At 45.2% G+C, this 25,145-nt stretch overlaps 1 long non-coding RNA gene across 1 annotated transcript; it reads right to left on the bottom strand.

Moving 5' to 3' along the window:
* Nucleotides 1-3,983: 3,983 nt before the first annotated feature.
* LOC142591205 (uncharacterized) lies at nt 3,984-24,793 on the bottom strand. Its single transcript, XR_012830390.1, has 3 exons — nt 24,659-24,793; nt 23,182-23,246; nt 3,984-4,495 (listed from the first exon to the last, which is right to left on the bottom strand). It is a non-coding gene; the product is annotated as an uncharacterized LOC142591205 (long non-coding RNA).
* Between the last annotated feature and the right edge of the window lie 352 nt (nt 24,794-25,145).

The following is a 25,145-nucleotide window of genomic DNA, read 5'->3' as shown; positions in this document are numbered from 1 at the left end:
CACCATGCATTTCCTAAGGCGCTCCATGTTTCTGTATGGGTATTCACCTTCTATGTTATGTGGAATCAGTGGCAATGATTCCGCCGATAGCGCTGCTCGCACAGCACATCAAGAAGAGCACAGCGTTCCAATTCCCCTTTCGAGGACTGACGCTGCAAGGCAGCTTCGACACCTGGCACGCAGTCTCACAGTGACCGAGTGGAACTCGCCAAACTTACGACTGCATCGACTGAACCCCTCCCTGCAACTCCGACCTCCACTCGGACTTCCTCGACGTGAACCTACGCTTCTCTGTCGCCTTTGGTTAGGAGTTGCCTTCACAAAGGCATACTCTACATTAATGCAAGTGACTGACAGTGGAACATGCGAGGTCTGTGGCACCGAAGAAAGCATCGACCACCTGCTGTGCCACTGTCCAAGATATGCCCTAGAGAGACAAGAACCTGCCATAGCTTTCCAAAAACTGGACAATCGGCCGCTTTCTGTGCAGGTGCTGCTGGAACACCACGCCCATCGCCCGTCGGCCCATAAACAGGTGAATGCGCTTTTGTACTTCTTAAGGACGACGGGTTTGTGCGACCATCTGTGACTATTATTGCAATTTCTGTAAAACCACACGCGTGAGCGAACTTGCCGCAATTTCCTTCTTTCCTTCCCTCTTCTTTAACCCTTTGATCTTTGTTTTCCCCTTTTCCATTCCCCCGGTGTAGGGTAGCCAACCGGACGTTATTCTGGTTAACCTCCCTGCTTTCTACTTTTCTTTTTCCTCCTCCATGTTATTTTTTTATTTTTGCTTTAAGTTGGTTCTTATCGCTTAAAGTATACGAATGTTCTGTATATGCAGTTGATATGTTGATGTGTTCCGTATTTACAGTTGATAACGGTGAAAAACCCATATTTTCGACATTACAAAGCGTTCCACCTATAAGTAATATTATAATAACGGAAGAAGGTGTTCTAAAGCTTTTACTTAACATTGATACAAAAAGATCTTCTGGCGTCGATGCGATACCCAACACATTCCTGTTCCGGTACGCCGAGTGGTGCTCTAAATTCTTATGTGATTTTTAATAAGTCGTTACAACTATCCGAGTTGCCTCATGAGTGGAAGTTTGGAAAGATTGTTCCAGTGCCAAAAGGAGGAGCGTCATCGCTGCTTTCTTCCTATCGACCCATTTCTATACTCTGCACATGTTCCAAACTTCTTGAACACATTTTCTTTAAACATCTAAGAGCTTATCTTGAGCTTCCTGATTTTCTTGACCCCAGGCAGCATGGATTTCGTAAAGGGCTTTCAACTACTACTCAGCTTTTTGAAACCATTCATGATTTCGCAGCTATTCTGGATGAGCAAGGGCAAATTTATATTATTTTTTTAGATTTCGAGAAAGCATTTGACCACGTATCACCCACCAAACTCATGATCAAATTGAAATCTATACCTAAAAATGAGTCCCTTCTTTCTCGGATTCAAGCATACCTTACTTCGAGACGACAAACTGTAAACATAAACGGAACACATTCACGTTCAAGACCTGTACTATCCGGAATCCCAGAAGGATCAGTGCTTGGGCCCTTATTTTGCTTAATTTTCATGAATGATATTGCACAGGAATTGCCAGTTAAAATAAAATTGTTTGCTGACGATTGCGTTTTATATAAAGAAATCCGTAGTCCCGATGACCAATCGCTGTTAAATACCTCGCTGTCTACAGTGTAATCATGGTGCAGCACATGCCAAATGAAAATCAATGCGAAAAAAACTGTAGCGATGACCGTGACGCGGAAACGACACCCTTTGAACAACCAGTATTCGATCGATGGGCAAATTTTAGACCGCGTGACAAGCTATAAATATTTGGGTGTAGTTATCAGCTGAGATTTAAAGTGGAATGAGCACGTGTCATACATAGAAAAGAAAGCCATGCAGAAGCTTGGTTACTTGAGGCGTTGCTTAAGAAATTCACCCCATGAGATAAAGCTACTAGCTTACAAAACTTTCATCCGCCCTATTCTTGAGTATGGGTCCGTCGTCTGGGATCCACATAGCGATATTAGCATAAAAAAGGTGGAAAAAATTCAGAGAAAGGCGATAAGATTTGTATTCAATTCCTTCAGCCGGTATGCATCACCAAGTGCTATGCTCGAAACCGCAGAACTAGTTACCCTGCAAAAACGGCGATTTAAAAAACGATTAAAGTACATGTATCTGCTCTATCATGGAAAATCGGGCATCGACAAGGACACGTATACTGAGCCTCTAACTCGTCGATCAACTCGGTCTAGCCGCGCTAAGCAGCTTAAAGATTACTACTGCAAAACAGAAGCCTTTAGAAATTCATATTTCCCCCGAACCATTAGGGAATGGAATGTACTTCCTGCTGCGGTGGTTGCCTGCGACACCATCGAATCATTCTTAAAGCTGCTTAAAGAAATTGTGTAAATGACCGGGGTACATCCCTTCCCTCCTTTTTTTCTTTTCTTTTCGGCTTGTCCTTCCACATAATTGAACGCACGTGTTTTCTGATGCTTCCGTCACTGCTACACATTTTTACACGCTACCACATTATATTTGTCTGACAGGATGTATGTTCTGTAATCGTTTGCCACGCGTGGTATACATATATTATAGTTTAGTTTTTCTGTCGGTTAAGTGTCTGTCAACTTGGCGCTAAGAGCAGTTTACATTTTCTTCTGGAATAATTTCACATTGTTAGCGCTAATTGCTACGCTTTCGCAAATGACACGCTGCTTATATTTTCAAATTCAGTGCTATTTCTTTTTGCTCACGCTTCACACCTTGTACTCAGTCTCGTTCGTCATGTATGTAACCACTCCTGCTTAAGGCCTCTAACCAGAGGCTGGCAGTAATTTTGAAATAAATAAATAAATAAAATAAATAAAATATGTACATTTACACCATCATATCGAATAAATGTCTTTGCAAATGACGCATTTTTCTGCAAATACAAGGGATTACACTTTTCGCCTGACAGGGCTGAGTAGCTCTGCAAAGAATGCTTGCGTATTAAAAGGTGTGTTGATTCCGCCGATCGGCCATAAATATCGAAACTCCTGGTATCGACTCAAGCCCCAAGAGCCCCTCTTTCTCTGACACAGCAGATCCACGCGCGGCTACACACCGGAGAGGCCAACGGCCTATTGCTCGTGTCCGTGGTGTGGTAACAAACCAAACGCCTGTAGAAAACGAACGCCAGCCTGGCCAGCTTTGAGTGCCCCAGCGGGGCACTCTAAGAGGATGTAAGAAACACAGGTGCTTTTGCAGTGGTTGGTGCAAAGAGTGTTGATTATATTACAATAGTTCGTGCAGAAATAAAGACAGTCGCTCTTCAGTCTTGCCTACTGCTACTAGCAGTAGTAGGCGTTTTGAAGACGAAGTTCGACTTAGATCGATTTGTGGTTCACGGGATTTGTCTTTCTGGCCACGTTTGTCTCACGAATGACATAATTTGAATCCTTCGAGTGCATGCAGCACTACAAAATGGCGTCTTAATGATGTTTCGAACAAAAAAGATTCGATAAGTTAGCATACAGATGTTAACGGGGCAGTAATGCGCAATTAGCGCAAAAGACCCGAAATCAGACCGAGATGCGCTCTTTAGAACTGCACGTGCCGCAAACAGTGATGGAAGTGTGGTTTTACTTAAGCAAAATATGAGTGGATACCGCAGATAGCGCGGTCTAAAAATGTGGGCCGATTCCGAAGGTAGTGTCGCCCTAAAGACGAACCCCACGGTACACTGATGCACCCAAGGAGGCCAAGTCTATGGTTGATATCAGACTCTGTTGAGTCGTCTTTCCTTTTTAGCACAAGAACAGCTTAGGCCATATTGTGCCATCTTCAGTGCGTTTCACCAAACTGTTTCAAAACGCAAGAGCTTCTTCCAGTAGCGCGAAGTTGGGCTAGTTGGTCGAGAACAGTGAAAGAACGGTGTGTTTGCAGGAGTTCATTGATTTATTAATAAATTTTCATGGCGCAAGGGCTAGTCTCGGCCATGTTGGCAACAGTGATAAATGAATTCAAAATCATTTAATAATGTGCGCCTATTAAATCTCACGCGCTTGCTATTGTCGGTACAAGGGCAGTCTTTTCCTGATTTTCCAAAACTAAAAACAATGTCTAGATTACCGCAACAAGTGTCAGGACCAATAAAACAGCGACGACCCAATCCCTTCAACTTTATTGTTTCTTCAGCAGGAAAAACAGATTCGTTCATTCCGTTAAAGCAAGAGTGAGACTTCGAAACGCCAATGCACAAAAATGATGATATATGTTGATCACTGTTTTTAACTTAAGAAAAAAATCCTGCAAATTTTTTTGCGGCGTTTTCTAGTGCTGGTACAATGGAATTCCAATACGGTTGTAAAAATTGCGTCACAGCACCCAGGTCCCATTGGCTGTCTGCTCTGCTTGATGCTTCTCCGTTACTGTCCACTTCTGATCCGGGGCGTCCCGATACCACGGCCAGCATGGCTGTAAACAGAAATTGCATCCTGTGTTAAATTGGGCACAGATCAGCTATGGCGGGCCATGGGAAATTCTAACGTTGTATGAAATGTATGTGTAATTAGAATACCTATGCGCGTTAGGAAATCATTTTTTTTTCAGACTTCTAATTTTTATACACTATGTATATCACCATAAGGCTTACGCTTATATATAAAGGAATTAGGGTACGCACAGAAAGAGACTTTCGTTCCTACATTTACCGCAAGAACGTTTAGCAAGGGAAGCATAACAGATTCCATAGACAAGAACGGCACAGCGAGCGGCGCTGCGGCGCCGGCGTTGAGAGCGCCGCATGCGGGCAAAATTCAACTAGCGGGTGGTACGCCTCTCCCATCTCTCGTTCGGACCGCCTTCATTGCCTCTTGCACTGTGCGTATTTGGGCACGTTTCGTACCGCGCGCAGTGTGTGCCTACGTGTATATGCGTGGACGTTTTATTCAAAGGACGATGTACAGTCGGTTTCACATTTAGGGCAAAACTCGGAGCGCATTGTATCGCTATGCGGCGAGCGCTTGAGTCAGGCGGCGGCGGCAGCTCGCGCAGGCGCAGGTGCTCCAGGGGCGCGTTCTTGAACGGCGTCGTGTGCTATGGCGGCGCGCGCTGGCCGCATTGTCGGGAAGTGTTCTACTGTCAGTTGCAGTCCGCCGATCTCATCGTTACTGCGTGAAATGAGCCGGTATTCTTTACTAAGCGTTGTGCAACGCCCACTGATACGCCTCGAAGGTAAGTTCATTGCTGAAAGGTGCAGGGCAGTCACAGACGAAGCACTGATTCCATACGTTCTTGACGGCCCGTTCCTCGAAGGCGACTATATATTCAAACACGATAGGCCACCTCTCCACACTGCTCATGTTGTGCAAGAACTGCTTGAAGAGCGCGCCTTAACTCTCTTGGAGTAGCCGCCCCGGGAGCCAACATCATTTAATATGTCTGGGGCTCGTTGAAAGTTTGCTGGCGCGCCATCCCCTCTATCAGTCGCCCGACGATAGGCTTCGATCCAGCATCGTCAGCGACTGAGACGTGATGCGAAAGCACACATCCCTGATCAAGCCATTCTACACTTCACTGCCTTCCAGGATGAGCGCTGTCATCGCTGCCGTTAGACGAGATACTAAATGAAGTTCGGAGCGTGACGTGTTCAATTCTCCGCCGACGGGCAGGGTCTGTCTGGTGTAGTGAATGATTGTCGAGAAAAATCGCTTCCAGCTCAGTGTCTTAACCTAAAACGTTCCTTTCATCGTATCCATTTGTTTCATCGTGTTCGACCCGCATAGTTATGATTGTTGAGTGCTTCGTTTTCCTTGCGAGTCAAATAAAGGCAGAGCAAGTTGTGCGCACATCTTGGCGCGTCTTGTCGCTGCTGATTACGGTATCACACGCAGTGAAGAAATATACGCGCACGCGCTCAGTACCTCGGCCTTGCTGACATGTCAAAAGAAGTTTGTAGGACTCCATTATCGCCAATGAAGGCTGAGAGTTTGGCGTCGCGCAAGGTTTAGTCAAAGATATCAGCTGAATTCCCGCAATACCTATGAAATCAATGCACTGCTCCTGACAGTAGAACGCTTCCCGACAATGCGGCCGCCGCACTGCTGCCGCCGCACGACTCCATTGTTTGCCGCATGGCGATGCAATACGTTCGGTGCTTTCCCCTAAGTGTGAAACAGCCTGTACACGCTTCTATTTGCCTTTAAGAAAATCGGTACGCTTGACGATTTTTTTATTGCTGCAATGCAGTGAAAGGGCAACGTCTGCTTAGCCATGTAAGTGACGCTGAGCAGGTAATTGGAAACGACATCGTATGTGCCACCGGAAAAATCGTCGGCACATACGATGCAGCACATACATACGGTACATACGAGCTAAAGTCATTTTTGTAGTTTCTCACAATATGTTTGCTACAAATCTGTGTTGTCTCTGATGGCGACAACGGACTTCCATTGACACTGTGCGGAAATAAAAAGAATATATCGCTGCATAGCACAAGTACGACATGCGCACACAATTTTAACGAGTACGTCCCCTACAAAATAGAATAGAGGCAGCAATGTAAATAGCTTGGCCATTGTTTAACAGTGCTCAAGAGAGGAAAGTTGAAAGTATTAGCAAAATTTCTGCTTCAGCAATGCCAGCGCGACCAAGACATGGGCGTATATCGTCCAGTAACTCGATCTATCGGTGCAGTGGTAATGCAGTAATGAACTCCGGTCATGTTCAATGCATTGTGCACATATTCAATTTCTCGGCACGCGTGAACTTCGGCCACTGCTAGCGCATCCAACAGAAGTGGTTTCCATTCTTGAGCAGCGCACACACAAACGAAACAGGAGAAAGAAGACAGGACAAGCGCTGGTCGAACAACTGAAAGCTTTTATATGAATAAAAGGATTATATACCGAGTAATTACTAAATTCATGTGTGTTACATATAAAAACCATCATACGCTAAGGAGTGATTAATGAACGAGCTTCCTTCGTTTGCCAGTTGTTTACTTCGTTCGGAGCAACGCAGTAATCCATGTCTGTCGTCTGCTTTTTTCGTACGATTTTCTAGTGCATAGGGAAGAATTTCACTGGTGGCATCAACCCTTTCGTGTTTCAGTTAACAACACAATCATAATTTCCGGTCATCTGAAGAGGCGCCGTCGCAAAAAAGAGACATTTCACGCGTAGCGCGAACTGAACGCGGGCGCCATCGTGAAGGGAAGCGGCGGTAGAAACCTACACCCGTTGGAGGTGAAATCGTTCCGCCAGGGGAGAAACGAGCCCTGGCGTCTAGGATGAAACTTGGCAAGCGGACGTCTATAGAAACAGCGTTCTTGCTTTCCTGCATGTTAAAAAACCGCTCATTGTCAAAATTAATTTGTAGCTCTGCTCTACGGCGTGCCTCAAAACACACTGTGCAGTTCCTGGACGGTAAACTGCATAAATATGTTGTAAATAAACAAAATGGTATCATGGTTTACATGAACCACCACCTTCTCTACTAGTGTGTATGAACTTTGTTGCTTCCAACGCTTCCAATTACACCAAATTCAGACCGACGCAACCTGGATTCATCTGAGCTTTACACCCGGTAGCGTTAATGACGTAAACTAAATCAACAAACATTTTCTCCTTTCAATGTGCAAAACTGTATGTCATATCCTGGACGTTTAGCTCAATTACAGTCTCGTATTTGATTTCGCTGTTATGTATTTTTGTTATTTCTTACCTCGCTTGTCACATGCCGTGTAAAGAAGGGCCTCATATCCAGCCCAGCAAATTACTAGGCTCTCGTCTGCAGTCGTTCCGAAATCTTGCGATAAGGAGGCGCGATTCTGAGGTTTCATAACGTAAAGTTTCTGAATATCTATATCGCAGGTCCAACTTGTTTGTCAGGTTTACGGAGGTTTAGGCACCACAAGCTTTCGGATGTGTCGGTATCATGCTTTTCGGGGTTTCAATTATGTCCATCTGCATAATCTAGGGGCAAACCTAGTACGGTCATGAGCTACTACATGAAATAATAACTTGCTTTCGATGCGTCTATGTGAAATTTAACACAGCGACAGCGCCCTACAAACCACAGGAAGCTCCGTGTGAAAGGCACTTTGCCGGTCACGGCGTTTCTCATGTGGAGCGATTTACCAGGGACTGATATTCATGCCAGTGGCACTTTCTTGTTTTTACAACAAGGTTATTTCAACCTTGGAGTGGTTTGTGTTGTCGTTAACAAGAAAAGTATTTATGAAGCGACCAGCGTTGGTATAATTAGGTTACGATGACCTATTCCAAATCAATTTTCTTTCGCGACCTTCGAAGATGCATAAGAAAGCCGTCATTATGTCGTTAGTGTTTCAGAGGCCGCTGATGCCACAGGGCTAGTCGGAAATGAAACTCTGGCAAGCATAATGCCAACAGAGCAAGCATTGCGCAATCTAAATCGCTTTGTGGCTCAGGTGAGCCCCCAATACACTTAAGTCTAAAGGGAAATCAACAGACTTACAGAAAGTAACTTTGTGTCCCTTACCTGCATACTCTGAGCGAATGTACAGAGATTGCTCATAATCTTGAGATGCCCCCGCCCCCCTTGCACCAAGTTCAAGCTCGACAGAAATCAACACATCAGAAAAGAGGGCGCCCAAATGCTCACTTTTGACAAAAGGCTTGTACGCAAGCACTTTAGAGCGTGGGCTAACGCCATTTCAGCACTTCAAAAAAAAAAAAAAAGAAAAACACACGTAATTTTGTTTGCAGAAAGCCTGACCGCTTCAAGCATAATCTTGACACGTGTACTTATCTGTATCGGGCAACCACGTTTCACCGCCTTACCAATGTAATCGCACAGCGTGGGACGCGCCTGCATGTATCCGAAGTTTCTGGAAAGTTATCGATGCTTTTATCCGTTGCTCTGTTGCCGCTGAACGTTATGTTATCGGATTTCATCGCCTGACGCTAATGGTGTAGAACTTTGTGGAAGGCACGCGGGTTCAAACGATTAATCTGGAACATTCGACGATTGATGTATAAAAGCCGGCGCGCTTGACCCGCAGATCAGATTTTCGACGATCGCCGGCCGTGTTCGCCGCTATCGTTGTGCTATGAGTGTACCCTCTTTTGTGGGCACAGGTTCGCCCAATAAAAGTTAGTTTTGTGTTTAACAGTATTGCTACTGTGTTCTTTGACGTCACGACCACGTGACAATCTTTTTAAATTCACGCAGAAACTTCTCTGGGAGTTGCCTACGTATGCGTAAGCATTGTGCACTTCCTCATATCCATCCTGCCCGACCTCATTATCAATGTTATGAAACTTGATCCAACCAGTATAAAACTTGTGATCCTCATCTGTAGCTATCAACTTATCGAACATCATCAGACCCTTATCAACTCTTATCGGCCCTTATCAACCTGGATGTCCTGCGAACATATTGCAAAACCATTACATCTGCTGAATATTGAATGCTTTATAGATAGTTCGGGTGCTTGTTTGGAGCTTGTTCTTTATTGAAACGTATGCTATTGAAACGTATGTTGTGTGTGTTGTATGGAGAGAGAGAGACAAAAAAGCTTTAATGACATGCTGAAATGTTGGCCTGGCTGTATGGGTGATTACAGTGAATTTATGCACTGTTTGATGAGCACTTGTAAGCTCTGCCGTACGGGGTATAAAGGTTTGTATTTTTTGCTTGCTTGCGGAGGTATGAGCGATTGCTTAAGAGGTTATGAGCCATTGTTTTGGGGGTATGAGCCATTGCATTCGGCTTACGTGACGGACGCACAAGATTCTCGTTGGGTTCGCATAGAAATGCTCGCCATTTAAAACTAAACAAGCCTGCGTTTATGCCAGATTTGACTGAACAAATCTGCCTTTTCTAAACAAACGCCCGGTTGAAGTTATCAGCCAATATTGTGGTGTATTATATACGTGTCACATACACCATGCATCTACCGGTATATTTTATGACCATGTAAATAACACAACTGAAGTGCAGAAAACTTGCATACATTGACAAAAATTTAAAAACAACGTTAGACATTTGTTTAAAGGGCCCCTCACCAGGCCCCATAGCAAATTTTTACCATACGCTGGAAGTTCTTAGATGTCCTCTAGGGAGCGCTCTGCCGCAAAAAATTGTTCAAAATGGTTCATTAATAGCCGAAATAGAGATATTACATTGTCGCGAACCCATGATTTCAGCAGCCGGGCTCCATTGCCAAGCAAGACGCTCACTCTACTCGCTGCGTCTAGCCTCCGCAAGCGAAATTGCGTCCCTGCGTTCAGCCATACCGCACCTCGACGATCGCGTGCACATACGTCACAGGCCCTGCCTTCATTTTTTTATGCGAAGCATATTACTAGAGCTCAACCCAGCTCCTCAGGCGCGGCGGTGTCGCCTTCAATACCACGTGACACCGTGACGTCACGACAGAGGAGAAACGGGGCTCCAACTCGCGCCGTCGCTCGCGGCGTCGCCTTCGAGGCTGACCACGTGACACCGTGACGTCACGACAAAGGAGAAACGGGGCTCCAACTCGCGCCGTCGCTCGCTGCGTCGCGGCGGTATGTAAGCAGCTGCGCTTGTTTCTAGGTGGCTTTGGCTCAACTCTTGCAAGATGGGCTGGGTGGGAATCGAACCAGGGTCTCCGGAGTGTGAGACGGAGACGCTACCACTGAGCCACGAGTACGATGCTTCAAAGCGGTACAAAAGCGCCTCTAGTGAATGCGGTGTTGCCTTAGAAACGAGCTGTGTCATAAGGCTCAGGCGTGCGTCGCTTGCTCAGGCGCACATTTCGTTGCCGCGCCGAACGCTGCGTTGCTCGACGCTCACCGCGTCCAATGCGGGGCGCGTAGTCGCTGCGCCGTAGCCCATTGTCTTACACCCCTTGGCGGGTCGACGGGAACGCTGTCGCGTTCCACTCTTGAAGGCGAAGCAGAGTAACGCATGAGTTGTTTCTTCGTCTAGCCGAACCAAATATAGCCAAGCAACAGCAGTTCACCAGGCTAAACAGTGGTTCAACAACTAAAATAAAGGCTAGTATGCTTCGCATCCTGGGCTTAACCTTAGCTAAGCCACAGCGAATTTTTTTTTCATTTTCTTTTCAGCGCTACGCACTTCCGCTGACAGCGCCGCGCGCGAGCTGTTGTGTGGTTGCAGAGTGCACAATTTTGCGCGCTGTGCACAAGGACGCCTGACTAGCGGTATACTTCAGTGCTACACGAATACTGACGCAGAAAAAGCAGATCGCAGAGCCTTTTCACGTGCTGGAACACCGTAGAAAATGGCATAGCTTCCGTGCCTGCGTACGTGACTGTACGACCGGGGGAACAAGCAGACGAAGCGGAAGAACACCTCTCTTGCTTCGGTGCGAAGTAAACCAAAAAAAAAAAAAACACGCAGACATTCCGTTTGTGTGTTTAATTATTTTTCTAAACTTCAATACGTCAATTCAAGCAACAGATCACACAAATAAGAGATGGTGCCTTGAATAATTTTCCAAGTCACGTTTCACCACGATCGACGTCACACTGCGGATCCGAGCACGTAAGCGCAGATACGCGATTACGTCACCGTCCTGCTTGGAACGCGGCGGCCACCATCAAAAGGGAAACCGGCGTTCGGATTGAAAGTTCAGATTTTTCCGCGGTGCTTCACGATGTAATTCTTTGCAAACGCGATCGTTGGCGTGCATTGTATGCTCTGTGCTTGTCAGCTTAAAATGGCCAGACCTGATGACGGGCCCCTTAAGACAGTGAGTATTTTACGCAGTTAGAACTATAACAAGTTTAATAAAATTTGAGAACGTCGTCCTTGATTGACTAATTGCTTGCCTCAATCTACAAAAGAGACATAACATAGAAGCACGGCCGGATCACTGAGAGGCCGTGCTTTTGTTTTTGTTTTTTTTTTTGCTTTGTACAATACATAGGAGTTTAACACAAGCAGGCAGAAGACATTTCTCCTCTTGTGAGCGTTATTTGTTGCTACTCTTATTAGCTCTTGGAACGTAGCAGACCGAACGATATCTTTATCGTAAACACTGCTGGGATTCTCATTTTCTTAGCAATTATACACAAATGACGTAGCTAAGAAAGAGTATAGGCTGCATGAACGTTATATTTTGGCTCCATATTGGTTGTTTTACGAAGAAGCATGTCTTTGTATTAGCTACACATCCCATGCCTACATGCATCTTATATTATAGGGCATTAACTGGTTGCTGAGAAGAACTCTATCATGGGTGAGTTCGTATCAATTCATAGTTTCGGTTGCGAACATAACACGAAAGGTTGTCATTTGTTAGCAATACCTAACTTCTTTTCTGTCTTGTGGGCATCGTGTTCATGGCTAGATTTCTGCGTTGACAGCTGCCTTCGAGCGGCTTGCACATATTTACGTCCTTCCTGCATTGTCCTTTCAACTTTCAGCAGTTGTTCACATCATATCTGACGGTCTCTGTGACCACATCACTGCGTGACATAATTTTATCAATCTTATATCATCGATGTCCTGCAGTATCTACGCTAATTGCATGGAGGCAATGTTAAATACTAATGGTTCCAGAAAGGAGCCTCGTGGTATCCCGTGGTTCGATGCCAAAGAACCCAATTCCTGTCAGTCCAAGTGTTTGGAAAATTATCGGCAGCACGAGAACTAGCCCGCCACTTTTCTTCACTTGGAGCGCTAACCCGAGTTTTCTCAGGTTTCGTAGGATGTTATCGCAGAGTACATTATCACATGCGCTGGCTATGACAGTAGCCACCCTAGTTTGCACACAATATTATAAGAATGAGACATGCATCTGGCATGTCTCATGCATGCATCATCTGGCAATATATCTATACCGCGCTCCGTACTCAAATACGGTCTGAATACGATATGAGAAGGCGATATATATATATATATATATATATATATATATATATATATATATATATATATATATATATATGTGTGTGTGTGTGTGTGTGTGTGTGTGTGTGTGTGTGTGTGTGTGTGTGTGTGTGTGTGTGTGTGTGTGTTCGCGCCACTAACAAAGTCCAGTGGCCAGCATTCGCACAATTTGGAGACTGTTGCTTTGTTGCTGACAGGGACGAGAACGTCGAAGCGTGTCGGCGGCTTATAACCTGTTTTAGATTTGAGGAAATAATCTGCCACAATTTGCTATTAAACTGTGTCGACGGGAATATGCACCTTCGAGGCCAAATTTTAACGATAACCAACAAGGAGTTTCGGCTGCAGTGTTCTGTAACTAAATGGACGGTTTAGTCGCCACTTTCTCGTATGCCAAAAGAAAGTGTCATGAAGGACAGCCTTTCCACAAGACCCGGCCAATGAAGCAGGGCTAACCAGCATCCTTCACATGAATATGAATGTAATGCTCAGCAGACTTTATGACTGGACGCATGCAGCGCTTGTCCGTTCATGGATGATATCGATCGAGGCAAAGAAGTAGCTTACCATGTTCGTGTATGAGTTCGCAATTTTCCTAATCGCGATGACGTTAAACAGTTCTTCCTGTTGAATTCATGTTTCGTAACGTCGTGTACAATGCTTTCCACCGGAGTGACGAAGCGACAAGCTGACTCAGTCGGTGAATTTTCGTTTAAGTTTACAAATTGTGCGTATTAACCTCCGTCACAAAACCAATCCACTATTTGTGGTCACACATTTTTGTGTTACTTATCAGGTAAAGTGCTCCAAAAGGGTTTATCTTTCTGTTCTTTTATTGAAGTTGATGACGTCATCGTCAAGTCATCCATGTCGTCTCGCCATCTCATCCTCGGGTTCTTCGCCATACATCGAAAGTACAAAAAAAATTAGAGTCTCTTCAGATTTCTCTTAAGAGGTAAATGGCGACAGCCTACTCTTCCTTCTCTTACCATTCGCCCCTTTCTACTCTTCTCTTTCTCTTCTTTCATTTAGTCATTACTGCTCACTACTAAGCATCTTTAGTCATTTGTAATCAATTGTGGTCATTACAAGCTGTGAGTAGTCATATTGGTCATATCATATCACTCCCTATTTTTTATTCATGTACCCTGAATGCCCTTTTACAGGCATTACATAGGGGGTTACTTAACATTACATATCATATTACCATAAATAAATAATGAAAACGAGCTCCATTTACTGAGAACAGAACTTGATAAAACATACTCAAAAAGCAGAACTAATATGGTAGTGGCGACAATAGAGACTAATACAATTCTAAGCAGTCGGCACAATACAATTGTAACAGTCGGCGCGCAATAAGCACTTCAGTTTGCAAACAAAAGCGTCGTGGCCATTGACGGAAATGACTTTCGCATTCCTATGGTAAATGGCAACGAATAATCGCGAATGACGCATAAGCTTGATGCGAGCGATCTTTGGTTATAATTTAAAGGCCGTGGTCTAATCGGGGAAAGATGCGATGGGCCGGTTTGATATGAGATTCTGTGAATGGCGCAAGATTGTAATAATGTCAATGAAAGTAAGATAACATGGTAACAAGTCTTTGCGTTTCCAGTAAACATAAATTTAGACACGATTTGATACCAGTAATGCTGGAGTAGCGAGAGTACTTCCTTGTGTTAAACCTAGCGGCCTTATTTTGCAATGATTCGAGTTTCCCGGCAAGGTATGCTTGATGCGGGTTCCAGATGATGGCGGCGTATTGTAGTTGGGATCTGACTAAAGTTGCGCATGCTAGTAGTTTGGTTTCCTTATTTGCGGAATGTAAGTGACGCCTAATGAAACACAGGGTCTTCGACGCTTTGGTGGTGACGTAATCAATGTGTTTATGCCATGCCAGGTCTGAAGAAATATGAACGGCTAAGTATTTTGCTGCAGGAACTTTCTCAATGGCCATGTTATTGATAGAATACAAAGAGGACACAATGAGTTTAGTTTCGGTAATTGTTACAGCTTTTGTTTTGGAAATATTAATTTTCATCTGCCATTGTGCACGCCACAAAGCGATTTCATATCGGACTGTAAGGCATTAGTATCAGAAGGGTCAGGGACATTTCTCTTGATAACACAGTCGTCGGCAGATAGTCTAATAGTAGAAGTAAGGTTGCTGCTTATGTCATAAATATAAGTAACGAAAAGAATCGGTTTAAGCACAGAACCTTGCGGCACACCGGACTTTACACGGCTTTGTGCATAACAAGATCAATTGACAGAAAGAAACTAGTGTCGATGGGTTAAAAAATTAAAGATCCAGTTCAGGACATTATTAGTCTTTGCTGGTCATTATTAAGCATTTTTAGTCATTTCTAATGAATTGTAGTTGTTACAATTTCTCGTTAGACATATTGCGGATTTCGTAGTCATAACTAGTCATTACAAGTAATTTGTCATTATTAGTCATTACTGCTCACTACTAACAGTATTCAGTCATTTGTTATCAATTGTAGTCATTACAAGGTGTCTCTAGACAGGTTCGTCATATCATAGTCATTAATAGTCATCACAAGTCATTTCAGTCATTATTAATGTTTACTGGTCATTAGTAAGCATTTTTTGTCATTTATAATCAATTGTAGTCGTTACAATTCGTCGTTAAACATACAGGTCATTTCGCAGTCATTAACAGCCATTACAAGTAATTTCAGTCATTATTAGTTATTACTCATCATTACTAAGTATTTGTAATTTATAATCATTGGTATTCGTTACAAGTTGTCGTTAGCTATATTGGTCATCATATCATTACTCGTCATTACAAGTCATTTCAGTCATTATTATTCATTACTGCTCACAAGTAAGCATTTTTAGTCATTCGTAAACAATTGTGGTCAATACAAGCCGTCGTTGACATATTGGTCATTTCGGAGTCTTTAGTAGTCATTAGTAGTCATTATTAGTCATTGTTAACCTCTTGTTAACCTCTTGTCATTGTTAACCTCTACCAATCTCTATTATAACGTTATTATTCACTCACTGTCACTACAGTCATTTTTCATTCTTTAATCTCTGATGATGGTGATATGTGGGGTTTTATGGCGCAAGAGCCACTCATGGCCAAAGAGCGCCAAGCAATGTTTTAATGGAGTCACGGATGCAAATAATGATCAATGGCGTCGTGGTTGGCTATAGCAATGGAACCTGGCTGTAGAGGGGCCTAAAAACAATCGTAAAATAAATATTTATCCAATAAAATTGTCACAATGACTTTTCAGATGTACTATGAATTTAAAAGATATGTTCTGATGCAAGGAGGGAATAAAATATGTAAATGCCAATGGCACTATTGCCTCGAGAGGCCCTTAAGTGCAAGGGCCTGAAGGCACGTGCTCTACAAAATGCTACTATCGAAGCAGCAGCGTCTGGTAAGATGCTGTGCTACGAATCTCTTCGGCCTATAACTTGCAATGAATTAACATCTTGCAGAAAGTTAAAAACTGACTTACTGTGAAAAAATGGGTCAGCACCAAGCAACATTGCAGGATGAAAAGGAATGTTCTGTCGGTAGGCTAGAGGGAAGTGTTTTTTCCTCTCAGTTTCCATTTCTCTACACTCAAGCAAGACCTGGAGGACGGTTAGTGTCTCGCCACATCTACAGCATATGGGAGGTTCGCTACCGGTCAAGAGATAAGAGTGCGTGCCATAGGTATGACCTCTTCGAAGGCGGCAGAAAATGACCTCGATTCGCCTTATTTTCGTTATAGGTGGCAAATTTCCTAATTCTGGCCCGATCAAATAGAGTTTATTCGAGGTTTCGGTGGCCCACTTGTGTTGCCAATGCCTTCGAAGTTTTTTGCGCAAAAATGGCTTTAAGTCTGAGGCAGGGATACCTACGGAACAGTTGCCAGCTTTCGTTGAAATGCATGTGGCAATTTCATCTGCAAGCATGTTCCCCTAATGCCTCTGTGCCCTGGTACCCAACGTACTATGACGTGCTGATTAGATGTATATGCTGCGCACAGGAGCGAATATAGCTCATTGAGTACAGGATTATTGCGTTTCTGGAGTGACATTAGAGATTTTACGGCACTAAGGGAGTCTGTGAATACAATGGCCTTTTGCAATTTCATTTTTTTGATATGTTTAACACCTGTCAGTACAGCATATGCCTCAGCAGTGAATATGCTTGTTTCTGAGTGCAGAACGTTAAGTCTGAAAATGATGGACTGGCGGCTGCATACGAAACGCCGGCATGCGACTTTGAGGCATCTGTGTAAGATTCCTGGCAAGAGTACTTCGACTGAAGTTCAGGAAAGTGCATTTCAATGTGTACCTGGGGAGCGTTCTTCGTTATTTCAACGAACGAAGTATCACTCTCAACGAGCTGCCATTGCCACGGCGGACATAGCGTGACAGGAGCAATTAGAGGGTTTTCAAAAAGTGGAACATCCATTTCTCGACTGAGTTTCCGTACGCGAAGTGAGAAAGGTTCTCTAACTATCGGTTGATTATTAAATAGAGTTGCAGATGTCATGTTGTTTACACTTGAGTAAGAGGGATGTGCACGGCTTGCATTTACCTTGAGAAAAAACATAAAACTTGAATACGACCTCTGAAGATGAAACGACCACTCATTAGGTTCAACGTAAAGACTCTCCACAGGACTTGTCCTGAAGGCACCGGTCGCCAGGCGGATACCTTGGTGATGTACTGAATCTAACATCTTCAATGCACTCGGGCTAGCCGATTGATAAACCATTGGCCCAAAATCTAAGCGTGTTCGAATGAGGCTCTTGTAAAGGTTCATTATGCATCTCCTATCACTACCCCACGTTGTGTGTGACAAAATTTTAAGAATGTTCATGGTTTTAGGCATATATTTCTGAGGTACTTAAGGTGTGAAATAAAGGTTAATTTCGTGTATAAAATTACGCCTAAAAATTTGTGTTCTGTGCTCACAGGTATGTGCTGCCCCTGAAGTTCAACTTCAGGATTTGCTATAAGACCTCTTTTTTGTGTGAAAAGAAGACATGTACTCTTGCTGACATTGAGTGTAAAGCCATTTTCATAGGCCCACTTAGACACCTTCTTTAGACAAAGCTGTACTTGTCGCTCACAGATAGCGAGATTACATCACTTAAATCCAATCTGAACGTCATCAACATATACCGAATAAAATATATTACGTGGTATTGATGAGCGCAAAGAATTCATTTTTATGATAAAAAGGGGGCAGCTAAGCACGCCCCCCCGCGGTACCCCAGTTTCTTGTTGAAATAGCCTCGAGAGGATATTACCAATTCTGACACGGAATGTGCGATTTGATAAATAGCTTTGTATTACATTAAACATTTTCCCGCGGCTGCCCATTTCCGATAAGTCAAGTAGAATTCCATACCGCCACGTGGTATCGTAAGCCTTTTCCATGTCTAAGAATACAGAAAGAAAGAACTGTTTATGTATGAAAGCGTCGCGAATATATGCTGATATGGGTCAAGGAGCTTGTTTGATTCAAGGAAGTGCAAGAGCCTGCGATTTATCATTTTCTCAAAGAGCTTACATAGACAACTAGTGAGCGCTATGGGCCGGTAGCTTGCCACAGAGGACGGATCTTTACCTTGTTTCATGCAGGGACTATAATGGCCTCTTTCCATGTCAACGGAATGTCTCCTGTTTCCCAGATAATGTTGAAAATAGACAACAGAACGATCTGCGTGTCAGGGTGAAGATGCTTTATCATTATGTACATGACTCGGTCGGCTCCTGGCGCCGATTTCGTGCAGCCGTTCAAGGAAGCTCTGAACTCCGCAATGCTAAAGGGATGGTTGTATAATTCAGTTCCGCTACCTTTACGGTTCAGCGGCTTACTTTGAGCTATCTGTTTATGTTTCTGGAATGACTGTGAGCAGTTTTCAGAGCCAGAAACTCGCTCGAAGTGTTGTCCCAGAGTGATCGCCTGGTCTCGAAGGCTGTAGCCTTGATCATCAACCAAAGGCATGTTGTAGCTTTGTCGACTAATTAATTTCCTTAGCGTATTCCAGACTTTTGCTTCTTGCGTATAAGAATTTATGCTTGTGACGTATTTTTCCCAGCTTTCTCGCTTAGCGATACGACGCGTTCGTCTGCCTTTAGATGGCACGTGCTTAAAGTTGATGAGGTTTTCTGTCGTTGGAGACTGACGTAGTAAACTCCAGGCTTTGTTTTGCTCCTTACGCGCATTCTTGCATTGCTCATTCCACCACGGCACGTGCCTCTTCTTTGTAGTCCCCTTCGTTTGTGGAATGCACTCTATTCCAGCGTCAATTATAAAAGCTGTAAAATAAGCAATAGCATCGTCCGCACTGAAATCTTTAAAAGCGTTTCGCTGCATCTGGGGGATTTCCTCAAACTTTTTCCAATCTGCTAATGCAACTTTCCATTGAGGGGGATGTGGTAGGAATTCATTCTGTTCAAAAGTTTTGAGGCAGATGGGAAAATGATCACTCCCATATGGATTTTTAACCACCTCCCATTCTAGGCATAGTACAAGTGTAGCCGAGCAGATAGCTAAATCTATCGAAGAGTACGTGCCATGTGCTATGCTATAGAATGTCGGCTCCTTTTTATTTAATAAGCATGCCCCTGAAGAAACAAGAAAATCTTCTATTGGGTCCGCGAGGCGTGTCAGGCGGAGGAGGTGGCCGTTGCCCTGGCCATTGCCGACTCCGGGTGCCAGACGGTGTTGTGCGATTCGCGAAGTGCTGTGCGGAATTATGCAAAGGCATAGTGTGTGGTGAGGCTGTGCGCATTCTGTGCTCGGCTGACCTGCAACGACAGAATCGGTGTGTTAGAATCAAATGGTTCCCGGCGCACGCGGGCAACGATGCGTCCGAGAAGGACGATAACCACAACGAGACGGCACACGCAGTGGCGCGAGCGCTCAACGTGGTGTACGACCGTCCAACGTGGTGTAGTGCCAAGGACCGCACGACGACGTTCAACGAACTTACACAGTTCCACCGCCTGGCTCGAAGGACTTTCCCACCCCCGCACCCGGGGCTAAGCCGAGCGGAGGCGGTGCTGTTCAGACAATTGCAAACTGGTTCTTTACCCACCCCAGTGTTAATGACTCATCTTTACCCTAAATTCTATGTGAGTGATGTGTGCCGCGTGTGCCAGCGGGAGAGGGGAGAGGGCCACCCTGACGCACTTCCTATGGGATTGCACCAAGTTCCCCAATGAGGCTTCGACAAGTACAGCGATTCCGCCGCGACTCGCGGCTGCGGCGGAATGCTACGACCACGAAAGTCAAACCTGGGCCGTCCAGCAGGTCTCGGGGGCTCTTGAAAGACAAAGGCCGTGCGAAACCGACGGAACGTTGCCCCTCAGGGCGACCGACCGCGGGAGTAACACGCGCTGGAGTTGAGTAGAGACCACCCGCTGAGAAGACGTCAGGGCCCGCGTCACGGCGCTATTTAGTCATGGTGTCGTTCTGCAGGCGACTACATGAAGTTCTCTCTCTCTCTACTAGGCGGCCTTTTACATCGCAACGAGAGTCTCCCCAAAGAAAATGGTGCGCGTTGAAATCCCCATCGAGTACGTAGGGCTCAGGCAGCTCATCGATTAGGCTAAGAAATTCTGTTCTTTGGAGTCGATAGTGGAGTGGTATGTACACAGAGGAGATTGTAACGAGTTTTCGTAACAGTAAGGCTCGGACCGCAACTGCCTCAAGAGGCGTTCGGAGTTCCAAGGCCTGACATGCTACACGCTTATCCACTATAATAGCGACACCACCGGATGAAGCGAGAGCATCGTTCCAGTCTTTGCGGAAAATGTTAAATTGTGGAAGAAAGCCTGTATGTGTAGGTTTTAAATGGGTCTCTTGGACACACAGCACCATTGGATTATATTTACGCAGGAGTTCCTTGACATCATCGAGGTTATGTAGGAGTCCCCTGACGTTCCATTGTAATATTTGTGTATCCATATTTAAAATTAGTGCTATGTGTAGGGAAACGGAAGTTATGCCTTAGATTACAGAGCTCTTTCGAGGCCCAGTAATCGGATTTTTGCCCTGTCTGGAGCATTCGAGGGAGCCTCGCAGCTCCTTAGGCGTTTGGTGCGCCTTCAGGACAAGTGTAGTGTCCATTGCCTCTTTTGAGGCGCCGGACACGTGCTCTTGCGAGCGAGAAGTTACCAGCGAGTTACCAGCCTTGGAGTGTAAGACCCCTGCGCCCACCAGCCCGGAGGTCGATGGGGCTCCCTGGGGGATTTGGCTGCGCCAGCTGTTGCCAGCGCTACAAGGGGCCGAGGAGGTTGGGGCAGCCTCGGCAGGGCCCATCTTCGGGGTCGGTGGCGCCGTCTGCTGAGTTGACGGAGCAGCGCTAGCTCCAACCGCCGCGAGGGCAGATGGCGTAACTGCCGACTCACTGGTTGTGGGTCGGACAGCCGCCGGTGGCCGCCGTGTCGCTGCCCCCTGACGCGTCACATCGGCAAAACTTTTCTTGGGCAGGTATGAAACCCGCCTGCGTGCCTCCTTGAACGAGATATTGTCTTTTACTTTGATCGTTACGATTTCTTTTTCTTTCTTCCAGGATGGACATGACCGCGAGTACGCGGCGTGCTCCCCATCACAGTTTACACAGTTGAGAGAATTCTCACAAGCTTCAGAGCTGTGTTCATGGGCGCTGCATTTCGCACAAGTTTGGCGGCCTCGGCAGCTCTGCGAACTGTGGCCAAAACGCTGGCACTTGAAGCATCCGAGGGGATTTGGCGCGTATGGCCTAACACGGAGCTTGATGTACCCGGCCTCAATTGGCTCGGGCAGGACACTCGAACCGGAGGTGATTATGAAGTGTTTGGCTTGGATTTGTTTTCCATCTCGCCTCATCTTAATTCTTTTGACATTTATAAGATTCTGTTCACTGAAGCTCTCCGAGAGCTCAGCCTCAGTGAGCTCCAACAAATCATCATCCGAGACAACGCCGCGGGAGGTATTCATCGTGCGATGCGGGGTTACTACTACTTGGGTCTCCCCAAATGATACTAGTTTAGGCAATTTCTCAAATTGCTACTGATCGCGGAGCTCCTAGAGGAGGTCACCGCTAGCCATCCTCGACACCTTTTATCCTGGACCAAAAACGTCAGTAAGAGACTTCGATAGAAGGAACGGTGAGATTGTTCGCACTTGTTTAGTTGGTTTTTCTGAGTGGATCGCGTGAAAACGAGGAAAATTGTGGACTTGGCGTCCGAAAAACTCAAAGACCTCTTCGGTGCGCCCTCGTTTCTGAGGGCGATCAGGGAGTTTAGGAAAAGCGTTTTCCATAGGTACAGTTGGGCTTTCGGCCGCGATGCCGACCACCCACCATGGAGCCCAACAGGGGGACGTGACAGAAGTTGCTGCTAGAGAAACCCTGCCAACGCCAGCCGTACATTGCTGTTATAACCAAATACAGCATAACCAAGGCTGGCTAGCCACACAAGGTTAACCCTTGCCGCCGGGAAACCAGGAAGTGAGGAGAAGTGAAGAGAAGACACGAAAGATGAAAAGGCTAGAATGTCGAAGATTGAAGAGGAGGACAGGAAAAGGCGACTGCCGATTTCTTTCAGGTGGGTCAGACTGGAGGTGCCATCTATATGAAGCCGAGGCCGAAGAGGTGTGATGCCTCCGCCGGGGGCCTTGACGGTCCGAACATCCAGCATCGGCTTAACCCCCAGGATTCCCCTTTCCCCAGACACGACTAAGCCGCCCACGGCAACACGCGGGAGGGTCCAACCCTCGCGCGCTCGGGTACGTGGTGTCGCAACACACCAAACGCCTGCTTACGCAGACGCCCCTGCGGGGTCTTTAATCTCTCTTTAATTTGTCTGCATATGGCGTTATGACGCTTCGGCGGGCATTCCGGCGGTCAGGTCTGCTGACACAAACTTTACCATGAGCCTAGAAAGGCTTTCGCCTTAATACTTGTTTAAAACCACCGCAGTTTAATATCTTAGCTTTATGGCAATTCGCCTTTAGCTAATAGCTCTATTGAGCAACTTTGCGTGATTGTAATTTCGGCTTGTCAGTGTACTTCAGGGGCGCCAACAGGCGGTGTGAAATTGGCCCGCGAACACGTTGTTGCCATAATAAAAAAAAATCAAGCGGGAATGGCGATGTCTCCCTGATATTTTGCGGCTACTACAACAAGCGAGATCAAGGCTGCAGGAAACGCTGGTGCATACAGGTCCTTATTCTTTTTCTCTTTCGTTCACGAAAACGTTAACGCCTCCTCAACAAGACAAGGACGTCTTACCAATAGTGATGACAGCCACGGCGAGCATCTGTATTCCCAGACAGCAAGACATTTCTTGCAGTGATCTGCATAAAGAAGTCGAGCGAGTAAAATCACAACCTTGCGCCTTTTATGTCCTGCATGACTTCGGCTAATGCAATCACTGTTGAATCAAATCACCCAAAGCGCGGCGGAGTCCACCTTTAAAACGGAATCGGAGGCATACACCGTGACAACGTCGTGCGATGCATATTTGGGCGTGCACGGTCTAAGCAAGCGAGAAAGAAAATGCTGCTAGTGCAAATGATTTTCACCGCACACGACCTCGTGTAACGTGACGCACCTTTCTGAGCTTAGTGCAAACCTGGAAATATTGGACAATTTATAATGTTGCAGTGCAACCTGACGCATCTTCAAACAAGTAGATTAAAAGATTGACGTAACGCAAATCGACCAAACTACATCGAAAATTAATGATATGGTATACCGTGCTGAAACTGCACTGTGAGCTGCCGCAGGTCTCTTGCTGTGTAGTCTCTATTGAGGCCACAGCCACCATGCCTATGATGCGCCAGTCACTTACTTCGTGTTATTAAAGCTAATCTGCCAGCAACTACTGCCATTAGTTTGCTGTTTACTTCTATAATGAGTTAATAGTAGAAAAAAGATTTTGATAGAATTCTAAAAATACTTGTCTTCGTCTGTGTAGCTCTGGATATCAAACAAAAAATTTGCTTCGATGACATTATTTGAAGGCAGGGGCTCAAAAGAATCAGATATTTGACGTTCATTATTTAAATTTTTCAATAAATGAGCTAGGTGTTTGTAGCAATAATATAAAGTGTGGACGACGTGGAAATCAAAAGATTGGTTTTCAAAGAAGAGCGATTTTTCGATGTTCCACTACTTTGAGCACGTTACTAGTTTTCAGATCCTTATTATTCATGAACATGTGAAGGAATTTACTCCTGTTAGTGCCTGCATCGCGACCTGTGCGCAACTTTCGCACTCCATCTGAACGTTGTGAAGCAATGCATCGGTAAAACAAAAAAAAGTTAAAGAAGCGGAAGGTAAAGAACAGTACCGAAACTACTATCGTCAATAGATTCTCAGGTGTCACGGGTCACAACCACCAGATTATGAGGCATACCATAGTAGGAAGCTCCGAATCAATTTTGTCCTCCTTGGCTTTCCTTAAGGTGCACCGAATGCACGGTATTTGAGATATAAGCCACACAAAAGATGAAGAACAGAAGAGAAACGTGTCGCACACAGCCACTGGTCGTTGTCTGTGCCACGTATCTCCTCCATCGGTCGTCTTTTGTGTTGTTCATATTTCAAGAATCTTTGCCAACTTACCCAGATCGCAACTCGTCGGCAATGCAACATGGAAGTTTTTGCATACTATTGTCGGTCGAGTCCGTAAAAGAAATAAGGTGACCTGATAGACGAAGTAACGCGGTTATAAACCGACAATAGAGCATTTCTTTCCTCTTACCGATCAACTGATAGGCGATCGAGATGACCTCTTCAGTAACGGCTCTTTCTGTGTTGAACGCCGTCGGCTAGTTTTATAGTAGTGGTAGCGAATTAATAGTGACGCATTTTCCGACGAACTTTCCTCATACCGAACACGTGTGGGATGCAACATGCTGAAATTACTGCGTTGGTGCTGTGGTGTGCGCAGGTTGGAAATTCCTCTCTCTTAGTCGAGGAGAGAGAGGGGAGGGGGGGTTACTGGCGCTGTGAAGTAGATAAGCATTTCTAACGAGCGAAGCTAGTGAGGACGTGCAGCATTTAGCCGACATTTTTTTTTTAAGCGAAGCTTGTTTCTCCTTCTGTGCGACCCACCGGGGCTTTAGCGCATGTGCCACCAGGTGGGTATTTCACCAGACATATGGATATATATAAAAACGCGATAAATGCACCGCATGCAAGCTCCAACTAAGGAGAGTTCCTATTTCTTTTTAGCAAGAGAATATAGC

The sequence above is a fragment of the Dermacentor variabilis genome, chromosome 8, assembly GCF_050947875.1.
Source record: "Dermacentor variabilis isolate Ectoservices chromosome 8, ASM5094787v1, whole genome shotgun sequence".
In the NCBI taxonomy this organism is placed as follows: Eukaryota; Metazoa; Arthropoda; class Arachnida; order Ixodida; family Ixodidae; genus Dermacentor; species Dermacentor variabilis.
This window is presented reverse-complemented; position numbering and strand designations above follow the sequence as displayed.